We start from the raw sequence: 21,329 nt of genomic DNA, 5'->3' as shown, positions 1-21,329 counted from the left end.
AATCTCAGGACTACTTCAAAACTTCGAATGTTCGTCTTGTGTACGTCCCTATACTTTTTAGGAAACTGAAAGGGAGAAATTCAAGGGTGAAATTGACATCTCTTGTGGCACCATGGCAGAAAAGGGAAGGTGTTGCTTAGTGGGCCCATATGAAAGGATCAGCTGCGATTGTGCTACTCACGCACAAGGAACGACACTTTTGTATTTTATTTAAAGGCAGTAAAGTGATAAATGGTGTCAGTGGACGCTGGCATGATCATGACAATACCACCATACTGATATGGGTCATAAACGATTCTAATAAGTGAACATTTCTGCAAACCCTTATGGTCCTTTCTCATGTTTCTTCAATTGTTCAAACACGTTAAATTTAGGGTAGGAGAATATTCTTACAGAATTACTGAAGAATTGTACCAGTAATTATATCATGGTGCTGCGATCTGATTCAGCAATAGAGTTAGTTAAGAACAGAACAGCAGAATGCCATAGCAACTTTGGTGATTCTAGCCGACAACAATGTCTTCTTGCAACACTTTGTGGGCATAACTCAAAAAGGGTGTGGTCTGTGATTGGAATCGTTCTCTATTTTTACACGACAAACTACATTAACACGTCCCGGTGTCTTTTCGCATAATTTCCGATACTCCTCAGCGTGCGTCGTGGTAAAAGGATATGAAGACCTTCAGTATTTCTGGAATTTTGTGAAGGTATATGGGAATGGCTCAAATGATAAGACACGTGCGCTGCATATTGAGGATAGAATGTTTATGCTTCGAGGTATAGGTTTGTACTAAGCAAAAAAGCTTGTGAAATAATTCGGACAGCCTTCATTTGCACCGAAGATCCGGTACGGAAAAATTCTGCTTTGATATAATGCAAATATACTCAGTCAAATAGCTTCTGTATTCCTTTGTAAGAATACTACGTCTTTGGCTGCAGCCAAGTTTTCTACTTCTGTGTCTTTTAATTGCACACACTGGACACAATTTTTTTTGTGGTACGTTTCAAGCTGCAAAATAATCGCACAAACACGCCTTTTCCATGACATAACTGAAGACGCCAAAATATTTCTTAGTAATGTCTTCATAAATGTTTGCCTTAAGAAAGAAATTAACTTTGAAAACACGTTACCTGGGTTTATTGTCTCAAATACATTACACCTAATGTGCAAAAGAAGTTTGGAAGCACGTTCGCATGTTCACGAAACCAGCCAGCAATTTTTTTAGGAAGACGTTGGTACAGTAGAAAGAAACGAAACAAGAACCGTAACTAAATGACCTGCATTTGGGAATATGCCATCTGGCGGGAAACCGCCAAACTAAGAAGCGACAAAGGGATAAAAAATGAGCGGTGCCGCTGGCTTCGAACATGCGAACTCACAATTGCGGTATCAGCGAGCCTAATCTGTGGTCACGCAGAACGCTCGGCTATCGGTTCGACGTGCTGCGGGAGGCAAAAACTAGGTTTATATACGTACCACAATAAATTCTGCGACCTTGTTATGAAAAATCCGATTTTGGAACGACTTTTTTGACATTTCAAGAGCTGCTGCTGCAAATAGCAGAAAGCTGAGTCATTCAAGTTGATAAATCCCCGGTAATACGTCGATCGATGCAATAGGCTCATCGCAAATTGCTTTTTACTGGCCAAAAAAGCCTCCAAAATTTGGCCTTTTCCATAGACTCCCATACTTCCAGCTTCGACCGCAATTTGGAACGGGTTTTCGGTCGTAAGTAATGGTACCGCTTGCATGAGATGTCGGGCTAAGCTTCTAGAGCCTATTTCCACGGTAATATTTTGAAAGATGGCTTCTATGATTAGTTATTTGGGAAAAACGACGCTCTCCCATAGAAAATGCGCATGTTTTCAGAGGCGGCTGCTAGAGGCGCTGTTCGACGATGTCCCAGATTCCTGGTATTGGTTTACGATTTCGCTTCGACGATAAGGTTTTCGCTCAAGGACATTGAAGGTCGACTGAACGATTAGACATATAAATAAGTCTTAATGAAATCACGTGTGGTGCATACACGCATTGGATATGCGGGTATGAGCTAGGAACCAGAGAGAAGCACAAAAAAGGAAAGAAAGGAAAGAAAGAAATTACGTGTGGCCCATACATATGTGTTGTGTCCTTTCAAACATTTAACGTAACCACTAAATTAATAAATTTAAATATAATTCAACAAAACCAAAAGCTTCGCTCGTCTTCCATCTTCACATAGGGGAGGGGCTTTGAAATTTTTTTCAGGAGGCTCGACAATTTTTTATTAACACTTTTAATGTGAACAATATATTTTAGAAGCTCATTAATTATTTCATAATTTTGTAATTAGGCGGAATGCGAAAGGATAATCTGAATATTTACACATGTACTTGTCGTTTTCTCGGGGACAGCATTCCACCCAATAACAAACTTTACGTTATCATTCAGCGCAAGACGCGGCTGCATCATTGGAACTTACTGGAATGTTATCTATGTTTTCATTCGTTGTCTGTTGTCAGCAAAGCTTGTGTAATCTGATTGTATGCGCCACGCGAATTGTGTAATACTTTCTGGAAGACACGCGGGCGCCAGCGATTACTCTGGAACCTTCGATGACTCATGTTTAAACCCTTGCAAAAATGCCTATTAACATTATGTAGACCTCCTTCCAACTTTCTGTTTATTTTACTGACATTCTGTTTACATTTACATTCTCGTAACATTTGTGCATAGGATGTCAAAATACTTCTTTCAGACTTTTGTATAAAGAATATTTTAAATACACCGTTAGCAGACTTACTTCTTACTTTTGTGTAAAGAATGATTTAAATACACTGTTAAAAGACTTCCTTCTTACTTTTGTATAAAGAATATTTTAAGTAAACCGTTAGCAGACTTTCTTCTCACTTTTGTATAAAGAATATTTTAAATACACCGTTAGAAGACTTCCTTCTGACTTTTGTATAAAGACTATTTTAAGTAAACCGTTAGCAGACTTCCTTCTTACTTTTGTATAACGAATATTTTAAGTAAACCGTTAGCAGACTTCCTTCTTACTTTTGTATAAAGACTATTTTAAGTAAACCGTTAACAGACTTCCTTCTTACTTTTGTATAAAGATTATTTTAAGTAAACCATTAACAGACTTCCTTCTTTCTTTTGTATAAAGAATATTTTAAGTACATCGTTAACAGACTTCCTTCGTACTTTTGTATATAGAATATTTTAAGTAAACCGTTAACAGACTTCCTTCTAACTTTTGTACAAAGAATGTTTTAAATACACCGTTAAAAGACTTTCCTTCTTACTTTTGTATAAAGACTATTTTAAGTAAACCGTTAGCAGACTTCCTTCTTAGTTTTGTCTAAATAACATCTCTAATACTGCGTGAAAGGTTTATTACTTTTGTGTAAAGAATGTTTTCCGGTACACCATCAAAATATTTCTTTTACCGAAGGACATGCATCTTCAGTACGCCAACAGCTCGTGCCGTTTGCCAAAAAAATTTTAGAATGGGAACTTGAGAGCTTTTTATAAATTTCTCTAACGCACAATAATGTGGATATATAACACAGTTAGCAATCAAGTTCTTTGTTTTAAATTGCTGTTCCAACCCAAGTAGGTAGCGAATTGTTGACGGAGTGCTACTAAAATGTTCAAAGAAATATGTTAGTAAACTGTTATTAGAACATTTTTTAGAGGTTCGACTGGACTAAGTGACCCTGCAGTGACGTCAGCACAGTTCGAGAAAATTAGCTTGCACTACACAAACTGAACGGTGTGATGATAGCGGAGTATTATGCAGGCCGCGCACCAGTTGCACAGCTTTAGCCTGGCATTATAGGGCCGATTAACGCTCGAGCCGCACCGCCCGCATGCCGTACGCGTGCGGGAAACTGCACATTTCGCACACTATTCGATTTTCGCACAAATTTCGATTTACACTGGGCTCGTACATGCAGTGTAAACCAAAATATGTGTATCAGTCTGGCGAATTGTGGAACTTTTCGCCCGCCAGCATGCGTGCGGGGTGGCGTGCGGCTCGAGCGTAAATTGGCCCTTACCCCGCACTGCTATTGGAAGGCCACTAACTAGCTTTATAACAACATAATCAGGTCCGTACACTCCGAGATATAAAGAGTACGCCCTAAGCTGGAACATGTCAGCACAGTAGCATCATGGTCTCTGTTAAAAAGAAGAAAAAGAGCCAGAACTAAGAGTAACACGGTGCTGGAACGCTGCCTCAAACATCAAAAAAGCTGCAAAATACAGCTGCTGCTTAATGAGAGCAATTGTGTTGACCTGAGAAAATGCACAGGTCGAAGACAAAAAAAATGTGAACTCTGGAAATGTCCAAGTTCTACAAAATTATTCTGTGAAAAAAAAATGAAATGATCCTTACTGTATAAAAAATGCTTCCCTATTCGCACGCTTTCGTCCCTTCATCCTACCAACGGCTCGCCCAAATTAAAAAATAATAATAAAGAAATGAGATCTAATAGGACGTTCCATCAAAGCAAAGGCAAAGTAACTAACTTTCAACTCATCTGCTTCACGGTAATTGTTGCTTGCTGTGGGAAAGCTGGTCGAAAAGCGATAATTACGTACTCATAATATTCAGTGATTTCGCTTCATGACATGGCGACAAAGTTCTGAACTCCGTAAGGTTTTGCCGTGGCCATACAACATTCGTAATTACGGCATTCGCAATTACGGCATTCCGTTGTACCAAGAGCCAGAATATCTAAGGCATGCTTTTGCCGTGCTTCGGGCGCTTGAAATGGTAACGTCATTGCCGCTCTCTAACTCAAACATCTCTAACTCTAAAAGTAATACTACTTGACAAGAATACCTTTCAGCATTGACTTGTGCTGGGCGCTATGAAGGAAATTTTTGTCTTTGAAAGCGGCAAGTGCTATCTGATGTTCTTGTGCAAAATACAATAACCTTGAAATAACCGTCATAACCGTGAAACTTACCCTATGGGATATTATTTTTCTTTAAATTTTTATTGCATTTGGGGGAAAAGCCGACTTAATAACAATAGTTCTTTCGAAAAATGAAATTATACAGCCCCTAACAACATCACAAAATTAAGCCGGCTGTTTGTAAGGTTCTTTTTCGACCTCGGCCATAAGGAACGTTCCTCCCTCTAAGTGCGCTTACTCATGAAGGGGATGTGCGCACAAAGGCCCGTCACACCCAATCGCCGAGGGGAATTCCAGGTGTCATTCAACCCTCGCAAGGAAGAGGGCCGCGCACTGTTCGGCGTAGTTCGGCGGTGGCCAAGGCTAGCTGGTGGATGGAAAGAATGTCACAAGCCTCTCTCGCACATGCGCACAAACTAGCACGTGGTCCGAGTCGAGCCAAAGAGGTGCCCATCGTCATCGATACCACTTCCTTTGCCACGCTGGCGTGGTACGGTCGGTGCGATGCAGGGGTGTTTGGTCGCGTTCTGTATCAGTTTTTAGCTATTTTTGCTGCAGTTTGTGCTTCTGCTGTGTTGTGGCTGATTCATCAATACAAGAGGACTTCCAGGCACACATGGATGCGTAATTTGTGACGGAAATAGCCAACTAGCACCGTGCTTGCGAAGGCGACGGCGTTTTCTTCGTTCCGTCATGTGAACGTTTCTGCAACTTCTTTGCCAGCTTTTCAAGACAGCACTGCCCCAATTTTTTTTCTCCTTACTATAAAAAAAACGTAAGTGCTTTTCCATCATTTTTCATAAAGATATTTTTTTATTTCAGTTTCTTATACCGCATTTTGGCAGGTTGTTACGAGCGCGAAATTCAATGACGTGAAATGTTTTAAAAATTATTTTTTTACAAACTTGAACTATTGCGCGTCATGCGGTTCGCTTGAAGTGGCTATAAACGCGAAGCGTACAAACACGAGGTTCTGACAGAGGTCGCGATGACTTAATTGGGGTAAATGATGTATGATCATGAACTAATTCTTTGCTGTTGCCTAACTGCTACTCCCTTCCTTTTTTCAGGATACAACGCCAAGGATCTCACAGCAACAATCTCACAAAAAGAAACATTTCCATAATAGCTAAGGTGCAACTACAACTAACGCCCAGAATGCTGAAGCTGCTTCGCATAACTACAGTCTCATTTCTGCGGTTCCCAAGTTTGACTGATTGAATAATGTAATAAATGTGTGATGCAATCTTCGCATCGCTTCAAATTTGTCAGACCTTTATTTTCAGTAGCTCCTTTCGCAACCTGTGGCTTCAGCTGCACATCGCGTCAAGACCTTAGATAATTTATCAATACTCCTATAGGATCCCGTAAATATATACATAAGGTGACAGACGTTAATAGCGTCCAATAAATATAATGAATATTTGCGGCTTTGAGCATTATAGGGTGGTATGCTGGTGTACTGGGTGATCTAAAGTTATAAATTTTCAGGTTAGCATAAATTTATAAGCAGCGTTGAACATGTTTTATTCACATACTGTGACCAACTGTGGACAATGTTTCTAGATTGTGTAAAGGGAAAATGTTGGTAGGAGGTTTGAAATAATTCAGTCATAACGAGGCCTAAAAAACTGTCAGTCGAAAGGTGGTAGGATGCTGACAAACTCTACAAACATGTTTCTATTTAATGTTGGTGGCCAATTGTTAGAACAATGCTCCTAGGGTGTCTAAAGAAAGCACTAGTAAATTGTTAATAGGACGTTTACAGAAAGCCTATGAACATGCATCAATTTAATGAATGTTAATAGGAGGTCTAAAGAAACGTGTTTCTACGCAGTTAGTAGGAAGTTGACAGACAGCCTATGAACATGCTTCAATTTAATGAATGTTAATAGGAGGTCTAAAGAAACGTGTTTCTACGCAGTTAGTAGGAAGTTGACAGACAGCCTATGAACATGCTTCAATTTAATGAATGTTAATAGGAGGTCTAAGGAAATGTGTTTCTAGATAGAACTTCCTACTAACATGTTTCTAAATAATGTTGGTGGCCAATTGCTTCTAGGGGGTTACTAGGGATTTGTTAGGACGCCTAAAGACCGATGGTAGGATTTCTATTGACTGTTGATAGGTTCTAGTAACAATAGTCTAAAGACGGTCTAAAAAATGTTGATAGAAATTTTTATAAGCGTATAAAGCCGCCGCGCTTGACCGGCAGATCAGATTTTCGACAATCGCCGACTGTGTTCGTCGCTATCGTTGTGCTTTGAATGTAGCCTGTTTCTCTTGGCACAGGCTAGCCCAATAGAGTTAGTTTCGTCATTCAAAGTTTTGCTACTGTGTTCTTGACCGTCACTATCCCGTGACATCTTAGCTAAAGAACATTACCTTGGTTCTGTCCAGCTACGTGGCATTTGCATACTTTAACGTCTTGATGCATGATTATTGGGACACCCTGTATAGAGAAATAAAATGTTCCTGCTTCCCCTTCCTCCTCATCCTTAATTAGAATTGAGTGACATAAATTATTTTCAAGAGAAAGCGCACGTAGATGAAGTAAGAGGACAAGGAAGTGGCTTTCCCAGAAACGGCCAATAGGAAGAAATTTCTTTAGTCAGCCGTGGTAGCATAAACCGGAAGTCACCATTGAATGTCTCAATGCTCCGTATCGAGAGGTCATCTCACTTCTTCTTTTCTTCACAAAAGAGATTCCTTATTGTCATTGCGGCCCCCAGCCTGTTTCCACGCGCCGCTCTCGAGACAGCCAGCTGGCTTCTCCGCTGCAACGGACCTCTCTGCTCGTCTCGAAGACCTACGCCCTACATGCCTTTTGCCTGAGTGGCGGCTCGACCGAGCAATCTAGCGACAATTATGGGTAAGTGCGGTATTGACCATGAAACTGAACGCACTCGCTTCTGCTTATTATTCGTTATTGTGTACAATATATCAAACCAAAAACCGCCATCGCAAAATCTTCTACCATTCGAGATTTATCACCGTATGACAAGCATGGTGTGTGGTGTATCACTGATTTAATTAATTCTCCCCGGTAGTGGCCACAATTATGGGGCGGTCGTTTGTAAATATGCTCATGGTGACATCAAACACGCAGGTTGGCACGCTCTCATGTTGCGCTGTAGTGGGGTCCCGAAAGCGCTGTGATAATCTTTGACCGGATTCACAGTGTATTTCTTTAGGCATTCGCATTTGTTGTCCATGATATTTTTCGCTTTATTTGTGAAGTGGCGGAAACTTCGCTTTCGCCTTATCGTAAACACGCATATGTGTCGCAACTCTCATATCCATTAATCCCTTAGGAAAAATGCAAAGGTACCGGTTTTATGAAGGATCATCGTATCTTTGATTACCCGTCGTTTGATTGCGAAGACCGGTATGCTTGGATTTTAACCAACCCAGCGAAAACCAGAGAACTCGAACTTGTGATTCCAAGTGTTATGTGTCACGAGCAGTGCTCGGGACCCTTCAGAGACTTTGACACAGCTTCATGCATGCTCTTTGCTATTCGGTAGGAGGTTCGCATGTTCGAATGTTCGCAACGGCGGCAGATAGTTCATATACGAGATTATTGGACGTGAAGTTTACAGGGCGTGTGGGTGTTTTGGGGAAGGCTATAAAGATGCTTGTCACTTACTAAACGCATCTTGCTATTTTTCAAAACGCAGAGCTAAGCACCATGCCTACAATCGAATCCCGCATGTCTGCTGTCGAATCCCGCATGTCTGCTGTAGAATCCTTCACGGGTAAGTTTGTTTTCATTTTTGCACTTATCGCATGAATAATTTTGCGTAGTTCAACGCCCAAGAGGTAAGATGAGGCAATCACAAGCACGGTGGTGTACGAATACGGGATATTTGCGCATGGTATACTAACGAGACAAAAACTTGAGCTAAGTAAACAAGTTATCCATATTTATTACAAAAAATATTATAAAACAATCATTTGTTACCGTGGTTAAAAAGACCCACACACAATGAAGATTGGCGACGCCGCCTTAAACTTACTGCTTCAGCCTTCCGTAACGTAACACATTTTGACCCCGTCGACTTGGACTTGTGTGGTATCGGTAACGATGGACTACATTGCATTGTGAAGGAGCGGAAGACATCACTTAGCAATTTTCCAAATTTTCACTCAGCCGTAACAGCCCATATACAAAACCAAAATCCATAAGTATCACAGGGACGTAGCGCCTGAGGGGGGTTCTGGCGCGACAATAGGAAAGAAATAACATAAATAGGAGAAACTTTCTTATGCATGTTTTCTTCTAATAGTCCAACAATGACATTTAAAGCAACGAAGAGTTTTTGAAGAGTACGTTACCAACATAATAAGATTTACTCCGGTATTTAATCAGGGCGACTAAAAAAGCATATAATGGTCACACACAGGAAAAAAAGGCACATGCACAAATATACAAAAACACTTTTGTTAGTGGTTTCCTACAGCGAAGCTGTATACGGCTAGTGTCCAGTGGATCGATGTCCGTAGACCAAAAATCCCGAAGATAGTGCAATACCGGGCCGATCCGCGGTGGAGGTGACGCAGGCTTCAAGCACTCCGCCAACTTGCAAAATTTAGTAATATCTTGGGTCCAAATACAAGCCGTATCAGATATTATGCTGATAAGAACAGATACTACACTTTCACCCACGTCAGTCACGTCTACGTTGCCCGCCGGGGTGGCTCAGTCGGCTAAGGCGTTGTGCTGCTGAGCACGAGATCGCAGGATCGAATCCCGGCGGCCGCATTTCGATGGAGGCGAAATGCAAAAACGCCCGTGTGCTTGCGTTGTAGTACACGTTAAAGAACCCCAGGTGGTCAAAATTATTCCGGAGCCCTCCACTACGGCGTGCCTCTTAATCAGAACTGGTTTTGGCACGTAAAACCCCAGAAAGAAGAAGTCATGTCTGCGTTCGCACCATACACGTGGACGCCATCCCGCGTATTCAAACTAGAGCCTACCAATCTGTCTCCTGACGTCACCCTCCACGTAGACTCCTTTCCTCCGTTCTGCTCTGACTGTGCAATGGATAGGTCGCGTGTTGTACGGTGTGAAGAACAGCGTGCCTACCAAGAACGACGACGTGAACAGAAACGGGAATGGGCGCGGCGGCAGCGTGAGGAGACCACCAAGGATGAGCGGGCCACGAACGCCAAGCGGAAGCGTGCTGCCCGTCAGAACTACGAGGCGGAAAGGAATGCGAACCGTCCATGTGGCCCCGATCTCGCAAACTTAGAACGCTTTATCGGAGCAACGGTCGGTCACCACATGCACATTTTCACAGAGCGGAATGGCACTGAATTTCTTTTTTTTTCAGTCCGTGGCCAGTTTAAGCTTTTCGTATGTGAAGGATTTCAAAGCGATTACCTGGTTGAGCTACACCGTGACCCAAACCATCGACTAGGTTCGGCTACTAACTATGTTCTAGCGGACAGCTTGAGCCAGTGGGTAGGTGTCTGAATAGACAACGTGCCACTGGCTAATGTCTGGACCATTAGATGAGAATTCGGGCCAATTGTTTACGTGCCGGAGCAGATAACTTCGGCACAGCGTATGTGATATTGGTATGGGCTCCTTCCTGGTCAATCCTGCATAATGGACCTGCCAATTTGACGCGAAGGGTATGTGAGGAACTTTATTGAAAGGTCCAGCAAGCTATTTAGGGATTTGGGTGAATATCCCCGCCTAGGCATCGGCCACGAACCCTTGAGCTCTGGCAGCGTCCTCGGACCGCCGGGCGGCCCAGAGTTGGTCTACAGGGCGGAGCTGAGCAGCGTAGTCTCCCAGCGCGTTTGGTTCGAGGCTGCGTCCCCGGCTACGTCCACGTCGCGGCCGAGGCGGCAGTAGCCTCTGTGGCGGCTCGGTCCGTAAGCCCTCGAGCCGCCCCGTGCACCACATCGTTGCCGGTGAGCGAGGTGGTGTCGGCGGACGCCTATATGATCTGCACATCCTTATTCTCGGTTCTGCCCGCGAGTAATAATCGTAACGCCTCTGGGGAGATGCGCCGTTGGCGTAGTCGGAAAATGCCGTCTGGGTGTCGCCGATGACCACCTTGGCCACGGTTGTGGCCTCCACTAGTGCGATGGCCACCTCCACGGCCGTCTCCACGTGCACCGTGCGTACCATGACGCTAGTCGTGCAAGCGTTCTGGTTATCTACCACCGCGGCCACGACACCGCGTCTGCGTGCGTACCTGGCTGCGTCCACGAACACCGCGTCTTCACAGTTGCAGTACTTCCTCTGTACGTCCTGCGCTCTCTTTTCCCTAATACCACTCTGGTGTTCCGGGTACATGTTCTTCGGTTGCGGAGGGATGACCAACCTGTCCCTGACGCGGCTCGGTACGTCGACTTTGACGCCGTGTTGAGCGTGATACCCGATGCCTAACTTCTCTAGTATCTATCTGCCCATCCTGCTCTTGGAAAGGCGTTCGTACGGCACTGTGTCCTGCGCCTATATCAAATACCCCCCCCCCCCCCCGCGTGTTGTCTAGACGCAGATCGAGTAAACTGATCGTGCTCGTGCTGATCAGTCGCCCTCTGTCCTTATTTCTAAGCCTTTCTGATTAAGCGTTCCATCTTTGTCTTCTCCACTACGTGCCACTTCAGGTAGGGTGGCACGTGCTTCATTCGGCTAATTACGAACACCTGAACTAGCCTGATCATGTTACCCTCTTTCATCCCGCTATATGTCTGTGGGCGATGCCTCTGAGTAACCTGACGATCTGTGCGACCGCGCCTTCCTGTCTCCCGATGGTCTCGCCATTGTGGCCGTTGGACGCGATGTGTGAGACCAGAACGCGTATGCTATCTACCCTGGGTATGGGTCGCCGGTCGGACGTCGTTAGTCGTATGTACAGGGGTCGTCAAATGTTCCCAGGCCGCCGCGCCCGGCCGAGGGGCGCCGGCTCGCCGCTAGATTGGCGCTGCCATCGCAAGCCCGCCTTGGCGCACGCTCGCATCTAGCGTATGCGTGGAGGAGGATGCATCCCTGTCTCTTTTTTGCTCTCCTTGATAACAAATCGATGAAAAAGATAGAGTGACATGTGCCCTCACTGTTCGATCTTGGAATTCCACTGCTGTGCAGCGCGTGGTGTGGGAGGCGGCAGTGTTCCGGAAAGTGACGCGCCGTGATTGCGGCCATATTTAGTTAGACACCGTATACGTGTGAGTAGTTTTCGGCTTCCCGGAGAGCAAAATCTTCCGTTTAACAACCCATCGGCACCGCTGTGGCTCTCAGCCGTCTGCGCAAGGAAATTTGCTGCATACGAGCGTGGTCTCAGCCCGAAATGTCTGCTTGTGTTGCCGAAGAGTTCTTGTTCGCTGCGATGTTGCTAGCGCGCTGTCCAGAGCCGCGTGCTACTGAGTGGGTTTACAGCCTCCTCAGAATGCAACACTAATGAAGACGCTCGTAGGATGGAGCAGCTAGCACGCGTTATAGTACGCTTTACAGAATTGTTCGGTGCGCTTCAGTGCAGTACCTTCGATATGTCAATGCTACGCGTTTGGCGCTGACGTTCCTCTGTGTGTGCTCACAAAACGGAGGACTTATGTGCAGTAATATCAGAAAATAAACGCCTTACGTATATGAGTTTCACGAAGCGCCGTCATATGTGCAATTAATGTGTTGAGGCCATACGTGATGGTCTTGAAACTGCATGCATGTTATTCGATTTTATTTTGTCCGCTGGCTGTGTGACGCACAGATAGATTCGTCCGCGTCGAGGAGAGAAATAGTTGGTGCGCTGTGACTTCCTTCCTCTCTCTTGCTGTGTTTGCGGTTGGTGTTGCTCTCGCGTTATCGAACTCTCGGCGATCAAGCCTGTCACGCTTCGTTCAGGACGAGGGGCGAATCATTTCGCGCTCCTGGTGCCGTTGTTGCCATTGTGTAGTACTGGACAACAGGTGGTAAACAGACGCGCTACGTCGCTGCAAGAGAGTTGCTGTAACTTCGACGTTCGCACCTTTGTGTTGCACAGCAAAAAAGAGAGAAAAAAAGACGAAAAAACACTGACGGCGGCCGAGCCAGTTGGAAGGCCCGTATTCCAAGGGTTAATACGCAAGCAGGCCCATACATTTAGGCTGCGTGCTCATGAGGATGTTGCTGTCAGCCACGGCCTGTCAGCAGATAGCTTGGGAATGGAAAATCTAACATGCCCAGGGGGAGTACCATGGCTGGTAGGGCGCTGTTTCGTAAGGTAATCCGTGTAGGCTTTCACTTCGTCTTCTGCATGCGATAAATATCTCCGCGGGCGACTATAGCGCGTCGCGTCCACACATTAATTGGACACATGATGATGCTTCGTGAAACTCATATACGTACGGCGTTTATTTTCTGACATTATAGCACATGAGTCCTCCGTTTTGTGAGTACGGACGGAGGAGTGTCAGCGCCGAACGCGTAGCATTGATAGATTGAAAGTACTCCATTGGAGCGCACCGAATAATTCTGAAAAGCGTACAAGAACGTGTGGTGCTAGCTTCTCCAGCCTACGAGCGTCTTCATTAGTGTTGAAGTCGAGGAGGCTGTAAACCCACTCATTAGCACGCGGCTCAGGACAGCGCGCTAGCAACATCGCAGCGAACAAGAACTCTTCGGCAACACAAGCAGACATTTCGGGCTGAGACCACGTTCGTATGCAACAAATTTCCTTGCGCAGACGGCTGAGAGAGTCACAGCGGTGCCCATGGGAAGCTAAACGCAAGATATTTCTCTCCAGGAAGCCGAAAAATACGCACAAGTATACGGTGTCTAACTAAATATAGCCGCAAGCACGGCGCAACACTTTCCGAAACACTGCCGCCTCCTATATACGCCACGCGCTGCACAGCAGTGGAATTCCAAGAGCGAACAATGAGGGCACATGCTGCACTATCTTTTTCCTCGGTTTGTCATCAAGGAGAGCAAGAAAGGGAGAGGGATGCACCCTCCTCCACGCATATGCTCGAAGCCAGCGCGCGCCAAGGCTGGCTTGCGATGGCAGCGCAATCTAGCAGCAAGCCGTTGCTGCTCCCCGGCCGGACGCGGCGTCCTGGGAACTTTTGACGACCCCTGTACCTACCGGAATCCACGCCGTTCGCCTTGCCATTAGGCTTGCGGTCACTTCCCGTGGGTCTGTAAAGTAAAAGTTCGGGCTTTTCCACGGAGCAGGTAAGTCCGGTGTTCTCCAAGTATTGTTCGACCGCACCGATCGCACGTTGCAACGCGTGTTCTATCTGCCCGTCGCAGCCTTCGGTAACCCAAAACGTAATGTCGTCGGCGTAGAGGCTGTGACTGAGCCCTTCGATTTCGTTTAGCTTGGGCGGCAACCCCACGAGAGCTAGGTTGAAAAGCATGGGCGATATCACCGATCCCTGCCGGGTGCCGGCGCTACCCAACTCTAGTTCCTCCGAAGTAAGCTCCCCGAGAGTAAGCTTGGCCTTTCTATTCGTGAGAAAGTCGCGAACGTAATTGTACGTTCCTTCGCCAGGGCCGAGTTCCTGCAGTTTGGCCAGTACGGTTGCGTGCGTTACGTTGTCGAAGGCCTTCATCAGGTTGAGGGCGAGTATGACCTTGGCGGAACTGGTCGGGCTGTTTATGACCTGGTGTTTGATATGTAGCATCGCGTCTTGCATAGAGAAGTTTCTCCTGAACCCCACCATCGTGTGAAGGAGCAGGGCGTGGTCATCGAGGTAGTTCGTCAGCCTTATGGGGACCGAGTGCTTCATTACCTTCCCACACACGAAATCAGCGAGATCGGTCTGAAGCTCTTTAGCTGGAGTCGCTTGCCCGGCTTCTGTATCAGCACGACGTGCGCAGTTTTCCATTGCTGCGGTTAGTGGCCGGTTTCCCAGCACGCACAGACGTATTTCGTGAGTTTCTTTATGGATTTATTGTCTAAATTTCTCAGCGTTTTGTTTGTGATCCCGTCGGGCCCGGGAGCCGATTTGGTGTTGAGCTTATGTTACACTGCCCTGGGGTGCTATGCAGGATGGGCCGAGTTTCTCGTTCGGACGAGTTTTACCCGAGTTTGCTCGATGGCAGTCAGTGAACGGAGATAGCAAGGAACGCGCAATAACAGCAGGCAAAAAGAAATGTCGAGATAAAGCCGTGGATGACAACAGGGGCGTAGCCAGAAAGTTTGTTCGGGTGGGGGGGGGGGGGGGGGGTTCTCCGGTCCGACCGGGGAAGGGGGGCAAGCTTCTGCTTTCCTCTACGTCACGTGATCGATAATAAATATCGGTAGTTTAAGCAGACTATATACATGTATATCAAAGACATGGGATCCTCCCCCCCCCCCCTCGCGTGTGCTTGTGCTTGTGCAGAAATTAAGCAAAAAGTAAAGTAAGCTCAGTAACATACAGTAAGTACGACAGGTACACTGGGCGTTTGGACCAACGGTCTCTCATCGCGGCACTGAATGGACCAGTCTTCGAAAACGCATCATTGAGACGACCCGTGCGATCGGAGAAGACATCATTAATTGTTAATTTCCGTTAAGCGTAGATGGCGTCGTCCTCGTCGGGGCGAAGTGCGTTTCACAAGTCAAGGACGGCTATACGCGTGAAAATGCACGTGTGACCAGGCTATACCTACTCCCATAGCAATAGCTTGTTCGCTGCGTCTTTGCGCTACAAAACTTAAATACGCGAAAAAACGCGTAAGGCTTTTTTTTTTTTTTTTTTGAAGCTTTCGTCGCCCTGCTCCCTCATACGAGAGGGTTGCATTTCCTGCGGCAAGTGCATGGGCTGCTGTGTCTTCCGCTGTGTGCGAGCGTGCTGCCGTCATTTACCTTTACGTCAACAGATTCAGAATTGTACAGAATATTTCACCGCACAGCATAGATATGGCATGTGTACGCATTTTAAGTAGTGCGTGCAACTCATTTCTGCTTCACTTACGCCAGTGCAAACAGGAAGCGGCCTTGTACCTCACAGAATCTCGACTGATTGGTGTACTAGTGATGCAGGAATGAACTCCGGTCTTGTTCAGTGCATCGCGCACATAATCAATTTCTCAGGACGCGTGAACTCCGACGAGAACTGTCAGCGCCTGCAACAAGAGTTTACTTACGCTGTACTGCGCACAGCAGTAATTCATGCATGCTTGTCGGCTGTCTGTTTCGTGCATTCTGTTGCGAGTCGGTGGAATTTCACTGCTGTCATCAACCCCTTCGTGTGTACATTGCTGGTTTGGTATTCCACAACAAAACAGCAACTACCAGCCTTCCGTAATTGCTGGTTTGGGATTCAACAACAAAACAGCAACTACCAGCCTTCCGTAATTGCTGGTTTGGGATTCAACAACACAACAGCAACTACCAGCCTTCCGTAATTGCTGGTTTGGGATTCAACAACAAAACAGCAACTACCAGCCTTCCGTAATTGCTGGTTTGGGATTCAACAACACAACAGTAATTACCATGCCTTCCGTAGCGGCGCAATCGCAAACAAGAAACGTTTCTCGCGCAGAATACGTTCGCACTTGGCAAGCGGCAAGCGGGCGGAAAGGCCAAAGCGGGCGGAAAGGCCAAAGCGGCCGGAAAATGTTTTCCGCGCCTGTCCAAGTTGTTCACATTTGTTTTGCTACCGCCGCGGCCGCCGCTGTCCAGTTTCGTCCAGATCCGTCGCGTCTGCGTACGTTTGTCGGCGTGGTGGCGCTCATTATCGCATTATTTCGAGCGGTATGTTCATTCTTTGACCCACATACCGTCATCAAAAGTGATCATTTTACGCAACTTCGCGTGTCATCTGCGACCTTCGGTAAATTCCTCGTTGGCGCTCCGTAATTCTCCTCACACGGGCGCGGTAGCGCTGAGTCACAGGTTGGTGCCTAAGCGTGATAATATTTCTTTAATAGTTTTTAATGACAAGTTGTAATAACATTTCATCATTTCGTATTGTCGGTGCCTCCAGGACACCAAAGGGGCAACGGGAACACCACAGCTAAAACCTGGGCTGGCCCTTGTGTTGGGGCTCGCCAAAGCCTGCGCGTCCTACGTGAGACCTACGCTTCCAATCTATCGTCGCCACGAGAAAAGCACCCCGCAACTTCTGCAACATACCGTACACGTGCGAGGAGAATTATGGAGCGCCAACGAGGAATCTGCCTAACTATTGTCTGCCGTGGAAGTGGAAGAAGAAATGGCTTTTATACTTCTACCTACTTGTTTTCTAGAAATCGACAATGAATAAACGGAAGACGCGGACACCTCGGAAACGGTGGTGGTGGGTTCGCCTGGCTTTGCAAAAGCGCGATAAGTTGGGTCACGCCAAGGCTTCGTTTCCGCACCTCCCGTCGCGCGACGTTAAATAATATCTTGAGTATTGCTGACAGTACGTTTTAGTGCCACTCTTGTCGTAGAGCAAGGGCTGGTTCTTGATCGTGTCGATCAGCATTACAGCCTACACTTGTGGTGCCATGTTCAATTTTACGGCCGGTTGTTTACATGTTAGTGTAGCTTCCAGTGAAGCAAAACGACTTTCCGCCGCGTTTCCGCTTCGCCATGAGAAAAAATTTCGGGGGGGGGGGGGGGGGGTTGAGCGCCACAACATCCCCCTGTATGACAACATACATGAGCGCCCCTGTATGACAACATACATGAGCGCACCCTGCGGGGCACAGTTCTTCCGCGCTTCAAGCACAGAGGACTGCGCAACAAAACGCGCCAGCGCCGCGTGTTGTTATCAACCTATTATCGCAATTTAGCAATACCGCCACTGTCCCGCTGTCTATCTGCACACTTGCCGTGAGCCGCTTGTGACGCCTTTCTCGGGCTCGCCAAGGGCGTGCCTCCTCTTTCGAGCATTATCTTTCTATCCTCTCTCGAATGCGAACAAGGCACATGCGGTGCATTCTTGCGCCTACACTTTCCCCCAATCGAATACATTGAAATACAACAAATAAAATAAGGAACATTTTATTTCTTAAAGTATCGGTTTTTTGTTTTGAATGCTATAAATTTGTGATGACAAACGGACATCGAGTGAATTATTAAATTTTGCACTTTTTTGCCGCGAGTGGCGACAGTGAGGCGAAAGCGCTTACAAGCGGATACACTCTAGAGGGTCGCACGCACGAGGAACTTCATAGGGGAGCAGTCGCCAGGGGCGCTGCAGTGCTATTCTCGATAAAATCGATGCGATAATGACGCATAACGGCAGTCATGACATTGATTTGTCGATTCCCTGTCTATTAGGTGAATGGAAGCACGGCGCTGCGGCATGGATGTGCACCGCAGGTGCTTTCACTGAGGCAGCTATTAAGGCCGGCGCTTTACCAACTGAAACGACACTCTAGCCATAGAGACGGGGGCAACGGCTGTCGCTGGGAAATTGCTGTGCGGTATTCTAGGGTCCGTAGTGACGCAGCACAGTCAAAATGAACTAATTTATCTGCGTGCGCGATGTCTCCGCGATGTATTGCGAAGAAGAGCGTGCTGCCCAGGAACACAATTCATCGCTTAATTGTCACCACTTGCCCAGTGAAGGTGCCTCCGTGCGCATGTATACGCAGAGTTTGAGTGTGTTGTTCACTCCAATGTGCTTGCCGATTGCTTTGCTGCTGAGCTAGCAGCGATCGCAGATGGATATCGTAACGACAGTGCAGCAATCACATTTTGGCGGGTGAGGGCTCTTGTGTGCAGTTAGGAAATTAGACTTCGAACGCAGGAAGGTGTTGCAATTGTTTAGTGTACCATGCTTGTCATGAAGAAATGCCATCGCACTGGGTGTGTTTTACTGCGGCTCCAATACATACTGATGACAGAGCAGCCATCTCAAATAACAGCTGCGATACGTTGTCGTTGGAAAACACTATATAAGCACTGCTCAGGATCGCCGTCCACCGCGGCGCATCGACGCCTTGCAAGCAGCTACAGTGACCTGCCGATAATTATTTGCTGTGCGCTACGTCGCCACAATACAGGCAATGAACCGTGTTGTGGGGCCATCAAAGCCCAGGAAGATATATGCATATGCCAGCGAACGTCGACGCTTTTTTTTATAGCGGTGCTCAGTACATCACCGATGACAGTGCGTTGTGCGTGTTTTATTTCGCCGGTCAAGACTGTTAATGCCTCTCAGTTCCGCACCACGTCGCTGTTGCCGAAAAATTAGTTGGGCGTGGCCCAACCGTGGTGGGCGCGCACAAGAGTTACATGCCTCGCGCGGGGCGTGACCTATGGTTTTGATTGACAGGCGAACTCGTGCCAAACTCGTACATCGCGAAACCCCCCTCGAGTTGAACTCGTGAACAAGGCGGCGGCAGCAGCAGCCTGTGTCATCGCATACAGCGGCAGTAAGCGTCAATATGACCGTCTGGACCCGTTCACCTACATGACCGACGTAGAATTTCGCGTCATTTTTGCCTTTCCAAAACGTCAGTGCGTTGGCTGTGTGACGAGTTAGGTGAAGGCCGTCGTCTCCGAAGACAGCGTAGCGGGAAAATTATGTTTTCCGACCACAGAGTGGTGTGACTAGGCTGCGGAGGAAAGGTTTGTGCGATCACTTCGGCTCTCCCTTGTTTCAAGCGCTGCTTGTTCATCGCGCCCCAGCCCCAGGCCAGGTACGGCGTCGTCATCAGAGTACTGGGGCACCAGCGAGCACCTGGGGTTCCATCCGGACCAACCAACCTGCGCAGGCAAAGTGGTCACATTGTATTGGAAGGCTCAGACTGGACGCCGGGCTGCCTTCCGGTGCAACCGCTGCCGAAATCAGTTTTCGCAGTTACACGGTACCGCTGCACTGCACGGGCACAGAGGCGAAGAAAGTTACTTCGCCAACACGGACCGCCTCCGCCTTGCGAACGACCACCTCTCCAGGCGGCAAATGATTTGGTTCACGTATTGCGTGATCCTAAATCGTAGACATATGGCTGTTGAAGGAGAGGACCGGCGACTTGTTTGTTCTATCGAAGCAGGCCATCGAGGACAGGAGGAACTACCCCGTAAGTTCGTGAGGGACGAGCTGCTGGCACAATCTCTACTCGGTGGCCCCGGGTAGATAGCGCAAATGGACGAGTGCCTTCTTCGCGGTGAGCAAAAGTACACTCGAGGTCGCCTAATGTCGGGCGACAACTTTCCGCCGAGCCGCCAAAATTACGGCGGTGTTAAAGATGATGGCCCATGGGCATTCGGCATGTTCTGCGCGACCAGAGGGGTGCTGCGACTTTCAAAGTCGACCGACAAAAGGCGGTGACGTTAGACGCCATTATTGCAGCCAATGTTCAACCGGGGACCATTATTCATAGTGACGAATTGGCCGCATACAAATATATCCCAAATTTAGTGGATGCTAACGGGGCATGCCTCAATCTGCATTGGGAGATAGTCAACCACAGCGTGGACTTTGTGGACCCCATCACGGGCGTTCACACACACAAAAAAAAGAAGGTGATTGTCAAAACGTGAAGCGTCACCTCGTCAGCGTTGAGTACAGGGTAACTGCACCGATGCCGGAGTCCCCCTGGGATGGATGTGGGGGCACTCAACGGCCACGTGCGCTGCAAATACCCTCTCTTGGTCGCACGGAAGTGCTCCTTCCATGTACACAAATTACCACTTGGCAAAACCAGGGTGGAGATCATTATGGTCGAAATTATCCCTAACAATTGGCTTAAGAGCAGTGTTTTCCTTTTAAACATATACAGCTCGCCGTCGGATCAACGGCAGGCATTCGCCGCGATCATGACAAAGGCGGTGGCCCTTACCAAGGGGGCCCCCATAGTGATAGCGGGTGACTTCAATGCACCCCACGATTCCTGGGGATATCCCCGCAACTCCACTAAGGGCAATCTCCTAGTCCAGGCAGTTTCTGACTGCTCACTGGAATTGATTACGGATCCTCAATATCCGACGCGAATCGGCACGTCGGTAGTCCGAGATACCACTCCGGACCTGGCGTTCGTCAAGAACGCCCCCGGAGCAGGATGGCGAAATTTGCAAGAGAATCTGGGTAGCGACCACTTCATTGTGGAGATTACCCTAACAATTAGCGCAGCCCCTACCAGGGAATTTAAAGTGACGGACTGGGATGCCTTCCGGAAATTGCGGGAAGCGGACCAGACCGACTACGATAATCTCGATAGTCTGTTCACAAGACTACAGAAGGACGTACAAGCTGCGACCAAGGTGGTTATGACCGACCTAAAAGTTGATCGGATGGACGCGCGCCTTGCGCACCTCCTAGAAGCCAAAAACTCCATCCTGGCCCGCTGGAGAACGCACAGACTCCATCGCCGACTGCGCAAGAAAATTGCGGAGCTCAATCGTGCAATCGAAGCTCATTCAATCGAACTGTCCAAACAACAATGGAACGAAGTGTGTTCCTCGGTTGATGGGCAGATGAGAACCGGGGGAAAATGGAACCTCCTCAAGCACTTACTCGACGATTCGCAAAGCAAAAGCAATCAAAGACTAGCC

General features: G+C 47.3%; 1 pseudogene; it reads right to left on the bottom strand.

Moving 5' to 3' along the window:
- Nucleotides 1-9,408: 9,408 nt before the first annotated feature.
- Nucleotides 9,409-9,612, bottom strand: LOC119465461 (U2 spliceosomal RNA; annotated as a pseudogene).
- Nucleotides 9,613-21,329: the final 11,717 nt, after the last annotated feature.

The sequence above is a fragment of the Dermacentor silvarum genome, chromosome 9 (genome assembly GCF_013339745.2).
Source record: "Dermacentor silvarum isolate Dsil-2018 chromosome 9, BIME_Dsil_1.4, whole genome shotgun sequence".
Taxonomy (NCBI): Eukaryota; Metazoa; Arthropoda; class Arachnida; order Ixodida; family Ixodidae; genus Dermacentor; species Dermacentor silvarum.
Note: the sequence above shows the minus strand (reverse complement) of the source record. Positions and strands in the feature narration are given on the sequence as shown.